At 37.7% G+C, this 6,000-nt stretch overlaps 1 protein-coding gene across 3 annotated transcripts in view; it reads right to left on the bottom strand.

Annotated features, from left to right (window-relative positions):
• The window catches only part of Ptpro (protein tyrosine phosphatase, receptor type O), a 265,902-nt gene that overhangs the window by 73,302 nt on the left and 186,600 nt on the right, over window positions 1-6,000 (bottom strand). The gene's annotated exons all lie outside the window — the stretch shown is intronic.

The raw sequence follows: 6,000 nt of genomic DNA, 5'->3' as shown, positions 1-6,000 counted from the left end.
TTCCTTCCTTCCTTCCTTCCTTCCTTCCTTCCTTCCTTCCTTCCTTCCTTCCTTCCTTCTCTCTCTGTCTCTCTCTATGTCTCTCTCTCTGTCTCTGTCTCTTTCTGTCTCTCGCTGTCTCTCTCTCTCTGTCTCTCTGCCTTCTTCCCTCCTCCACCATTCTCTTATTTTGCGACAAGGTCTTGATGAGTCACTGAACTGCTTAGACTGGGCTCAAACGTGCTGACTTCCCAGAGGGCTAATCACAGGCATGCACCACCTGCACAAATCCTTCTTAATTTCTCTTTTTCTTACTTCTATCTCTATCCCAGTAAAAAAAAAAAAAAAATCCCAAGGACACAAACAGCTTTCAAAATAACTCCGAAGATCCTTCCAGTTTTTTTCATCTCCTTGACAATGACTTTAGGTAAATGTTACCATCATTTCTCATGAGCTTTGTTTGAACTAGAATGCTGTTTTTAGAATTAAGACAATTCCGGAACTGGCCCTTCTTCCATTGTTGGCACACCATAATTTTCCCTCAGGCCACCATAAGGATGGCTTTAAATATAAGTCAGATTTTTTTTAAACTACCGAAGTGATTTCTTCCTGCTGCAAAAATAAAATCCTACCTCCAGGCCTTAAAAGGCCTCTAACTCTGGTCTCTGTCTAGCCTAGCATGCTTCTCCAGCGTTGGCATGGCTTTTCTGCTATTTAGAACTCAGTCTGGATCCCTTCAAAATGCTTGTAGCGCAGACTCCCTCTTGCCAGCTGCCCTGTGCTCTGTGCCACACTTACTACCATCTCTTCTTCCCTGGACCAGAAGCTCCTGAGGGACAGGAAGTGACAGCATTTTTTTTATTTCTATGTATAGTCTGGCTTCTGAGCTGTACTTAGAAATTTTTTACTATATATTTGTTAAATAATCAATCTAGTCTATCACCACAGAGATATTTTTGTGGGATTCCAAAAACTCTTGTTCCTGTTTTTTTTTTTTTTTTTTTTTTTCTTTTCTTCCTTCTTTCCTTTTAATTTTAAAGTTACAGAACTAATTCTCTGGAATAAACTCATCAAGTTCTCCTAAACTTGACACAGATTTACAGGTAGCTTCACCAAGGTTAGATGTGACCTCTGGAGATCAGTCAGTCACCTGTGTGCCAAAGAGTCCTTGACAAGTCTTGGGTACGGACTTGATTGCACTGACTATCAAAGGGACCGGTCATCACGTACTATCCCAGTGCCATGAAACTGAATGTATCAAGATTCCACATGAATGACTAAGCTAATCAATACAAAGAGACCACTATTCATCTATATCTTCTTATCGGTATTGAATGTTAATACGAAAACTGAAGATTCATGGCCATTCGGTGGATAAAGGGCTCGCCACCCTTCATGTGCTACCTTGGGAGCGTGTCTCTCATACTAGCCTCATTGGTAGTTTGGCTTCTTTTCACAGTTAGAAACTGCTTTCCATGAAGCCAGACAGACCTGTTCCCCAGCAGCCTCTGTCACAGAGCAGTTGAACTGAGGCTCTTCAACTAGTTTGGGTCTGGGTTCAACAATACCACACTGATTTGAAAAGCCCTGATGAATCTTTGCACCAAAGTGTATTTTTATGTAAAGTAGAATGAATATGACTTCTGTATACACTAAAATGAATGCTGTCAGCAAGTATAAAATGAAACTGGATGTGGCGGTGCATGCCCATAATCCCAGCACTAGAGAGGCTGAGGCAGAAAGATAGACGCAATTTACCACCAATGTAAAAGGTCCCTTCAATTCTCTGAAAGGTGAAACGTGTCTTAGTTGTACACTAACTAGATCAAGATGCAAATGTAAACAGTTTCAATGGTAAGATAAAGACCCTTGTTAAGGAACAGGGAGGTAGAGTATGTTGAGATAGGGATTATACATGATCTCTGAAATGAATGTGTAAAGTATGCATTGCAAACATCTATAAAACTAGAAGATTATTTTCCAACTTTGATGTCTGCAATTCCAAATCCATTCAACAATATCTGTTGAGGGCTGAAGAGACAGCTCAGCAGCCTAAGCGCCTGCCTCGCAACCACAAGGTCCCAAGTTTGATCCCCAATACAACATGCTGTGCTGGCCCCAGAACCCCAGGCACACCACGCCGGCCACCGAAATCAGGAGTGGCGGTGCAAGCCTGTAATCCCAGCACTGCAGAGGCTGAGATAGGAGGATCACAACACGTCTGAGTTGCATAGTGAGACCTTGTACCAAATAAATAAATAAATTTTTAAAAATATTAAAAACTATCTATTAAGCAGCTACAGGTGGCAAAAGCACTATGTTAACAGAAAACTGAAAGTTTACAGAAAACGTTGTAAAGCATGTTTATAAAACATGATCTGTAGATAGACGATAGACTTTTGGACTAAAGGATAAAAAGATTATTTAACTGTCAGGAATAAAAGGGAGACACATGATATGTAGCTTGTCCTGCTTTCAGGGAGGAGCAAAGTGGAGATGCTGTTCCATTTGATATGGAAACACTGATACGGAAAAGCTTGCGGATTTTAAGGGTTATAATTCAGTAAAAATAATTTCTCTGGACACTTGCCTTTCTTTCTTGAAAAGTTTGAAGAAACTTTTATCTACTTTTTAATAGTTCTTTTTATCAGGGAGGTGTGAAGGCTTAAAACTTTCTGATGTTGAGAAATCATCACGGGTCTTAATTCCTAATCCTAGGCAGACATAACCGTGCCTCTACAGGGACTGACCCATATTCCTGAGGCTCCATAAATTGCACACAATGTCACATAAAATGACAGGGAAACATGCCATAAGCATACTGAAAGTGCTACTTTGGTAGGACTGCCTCTAAACTTCATCTTTTCTTTTTTTTGGCGGAACTGGGGATTGAACTCAGGCCCTTACACTTGCCAGGGAAGCGCTTATTCTACTGAGCCATCTGCCCGGCCCCCTTAAACTTCATCTTAAGAGAGAATGAAAAAAAACAAATGAATTGGAAAAGGACCCAGAACCCAAGGAACACCAACAGTTGCATGTAATAACAGTGCTTGAGCGAAGAAAGACATGGAGAGTAGCATAATCTTAAGATAATTCCAAAAGATATTTTAGACTTCATTTTCTGGAGCTATTGAACAGACTCTCTTTCTCAAAAAGAGTTTAAGCTGACCGTTTCACCCAAGAAGGCCAAAATTAGAGGAAATGACTGGAACCGATTGGCAGGTGATTTTTTTTCTTTATTAAAAAAACTGATGCAACTTTGGGAGCTGGTGCTCTCTCTCATCCGATTACTCAAGGGTAGATTAGGGGAAAAGAGCAGAATATTTACAGGGTTTGAGTGTTTGAATTCCACCCTTAAGTCTCAGTAGGAGCAGTACTGCCCCCTTGAGGGTGTTTGGAGATTTGCAGGGATACTTTAATCACTTCAGAATCCCATAATGGTCAAAGTATTTTTTAAAAAGTGTCTTATGTGTTTCATTCTATATATCTTTAAAATATCCCTGAAAAATCAGTACACCATCAATATAAAATATGTACACTTTTGCATGATAATATTGGAAATTTTTCAAAAAGTAAAATAATTTAGAAAAAAGTTGTCATGAAGGATATTTAAATTGCTCATTAAACTATTATTTAAAAAATAACTTCATGATTTACTCATTCTGTTCATAGTATCTATTCAGAACATCATGTATTTTCAGTTATATGTATAATTTTGAAGAGTTTTGGTATGTGAATTTAGTTTTTGTTATGGCAAATATGAATCAAGAAAAAAAAAAGGTTTATGAGTTGGTGTTCCATGTATTGAGCTGGAGAGAAATGCATTGTGTTTTGTTCAGTTTAAAATTATCTAAGCACTTTATAAAAGTATCTCATGGGCAACAGTGCTATCAATGGTACTGATGCTACTAATGAAATGCCCCTGTGTGAGGATTTACTCAGAGCTGCATATACAAACTTAGAGAGTAGCAGAGATGATGTGGAATGGTTAGGAACAGATGGAAGTAAACATTAAAAGTTAGCAGACATCTGACACAGTGATGTCAGGGAACTGCATGAACTGTTTGGAAAAAGTTGTGTTACTGCTATTCCATTTACTTTAATTTTGAAGATATGAGTATGATGAAATCACTGCTGTGAATATCATATACTAAAGTTGAACATATCAATACTTGATGGAAAATACCTGTTCCATGTTATACCTAAGATGTTTGATATTCAGACAATGAGGTTAAACCCAACTGCATATGTTGTAGGGTAAAAATAAACTTCTCTTCTGGAGGGTTAACAACCTAAGTTTGCAGACTAAAAAGCAGAGAAGAAGAAGGGCTGCAAGGACAGCCAACATTTTGGCCCTAGCCTTTCAAGGTCAGTGAGGATTCAGGACATAGAAGAACCTGTACTGTAACATCATGTAACTCAATTGTGTCCCAGATTTTCTGATCAAGGAGATTATGGGGCCACAGAGGAAAGTGATCGATAATGTAGAGTGTGCCTAAGGAAAGTCACATGGAGAGAAAACATTCTCTCAGGCTTTCACAGAGAGCAAATTGGTCAAGCAATGGCCATGACTTATCCACAAGGCTGACACTGACAAAGGATCTATAAACTGCAGTATAGGGTTTCAGGTTAAATCCTGAGGGGATTTGATTGACCTTATCAGATACAAAAGTTATATTTCTTGTTACATAGGTCTTGCTTTATCTTGGCCTTAATTATCCAGCAGAAAAGTATGAAAACAAAGTATAAAAAGTAAAGCCAAATTAATATGCTGAGCTGTAAAAAGCTCAAGTGAACAACTTTGGACATTGCCAGTCTTCTGGAAAACCCACTATTGTTATGGACTATTGGACTGTATTGGGAGATTCTGCTGAATTCAAGCACCTACTTAATATTTAAATGACAATGGAATGCTCTTCTCTGACAAAACTAACCAAAACAGTGGAATAGAAATGAACGACTCTTTTGTATCTGTATACTCAAAATAGTTAGGATAGACATACAGCTACATTCTCTTAATTTAATGAATAGAGAAGTTTGTTATAATAGTGTTTGAGACAGGATATCATGTCTGCATCTTGTACAATGAATAACCACTAAGACAACAATATGCAATATATTAATTTTTGTAAATGTGCCAGTAATCGGTTGTGAAACAGTCTCACTGATATTTGTTTCTCAATAAAATTATTTAAAAAATCATATATTGATATGTTATGTATTAATTTTGAATGAATAAAATTTTGCATTTGTACTGCTGCAAGAAGTCGACCACACAACTTGGCGCCAACTCATCCACTAGGGCCTGCGGCCAACTATAGGATACCATCTCCAAGATCTCTTTTCAATTAGTAGCAACAATAGTAGTATCCCTTAGTAAATCGTAGCTTTGAAGGATGAAGGTGTGACTCATCCTTTTAACTGTACATGTTCATGGGGCATAGTGTTAGATTTCAATATTTGAATACAATCTATAGTGATTAAATCAGACTAGTCAGCATTTCTATCTCCTCTCCGTTAGTTTATCCTAAAGGCACAGAGTACCTATTCTCTAGTTTTCCATCATCCATAATAGGTCACTGTGAACCATGGTCACCCTACTATGCTAGAGAACACTAGACTTTATTGTCTGTCTACCTGTGTCTTGCATCTGTTATCTAACTTTCCTTTATTCCTTCTGCCTAAAGGAGTAGTCACACCATCCAGTAATCATCCAGATGTACTTTTGGTACACAGTGTCACTTACAAATTGTGTATTCTCATATAAAGAATAGAAAGAATTATTCTGACATCACACTATATAATCATTTTAATCTCATTTACAAGACTGTCATACTTTCTTCAACACTTCCCTCATCTGTAGCCAACTGTTCTCCTTGACATGCTATCTTTACATTAGTTATGTTCATTTCCTTTACTGTGTAATCGTATTTGCAAAGAATTCTAGTTTCTGATGACTCATCCTACTTCTAATTCTATTTTAGAATATATTTATATCTATACGGTGTCATTTACTTATTA

Source organism: Octodon degus, unplaced genomic scaffold (assembly GCF_000260255.1).
Source record: "Octodon degus isolate 3935 unplaced genomic scaffold, OctDeg1.0 scaffold00012, whole genome shotgun sequence".
Classification (NCBI taxonomy): Eukaryota; Metazoa; Chordata; class Mammalia; order Rodentia; family Octodontidae; genus Octodon; species Octodon degus.
This window is presented reverse-complemented; position numbering and strand designations above follow the sequence as displayed.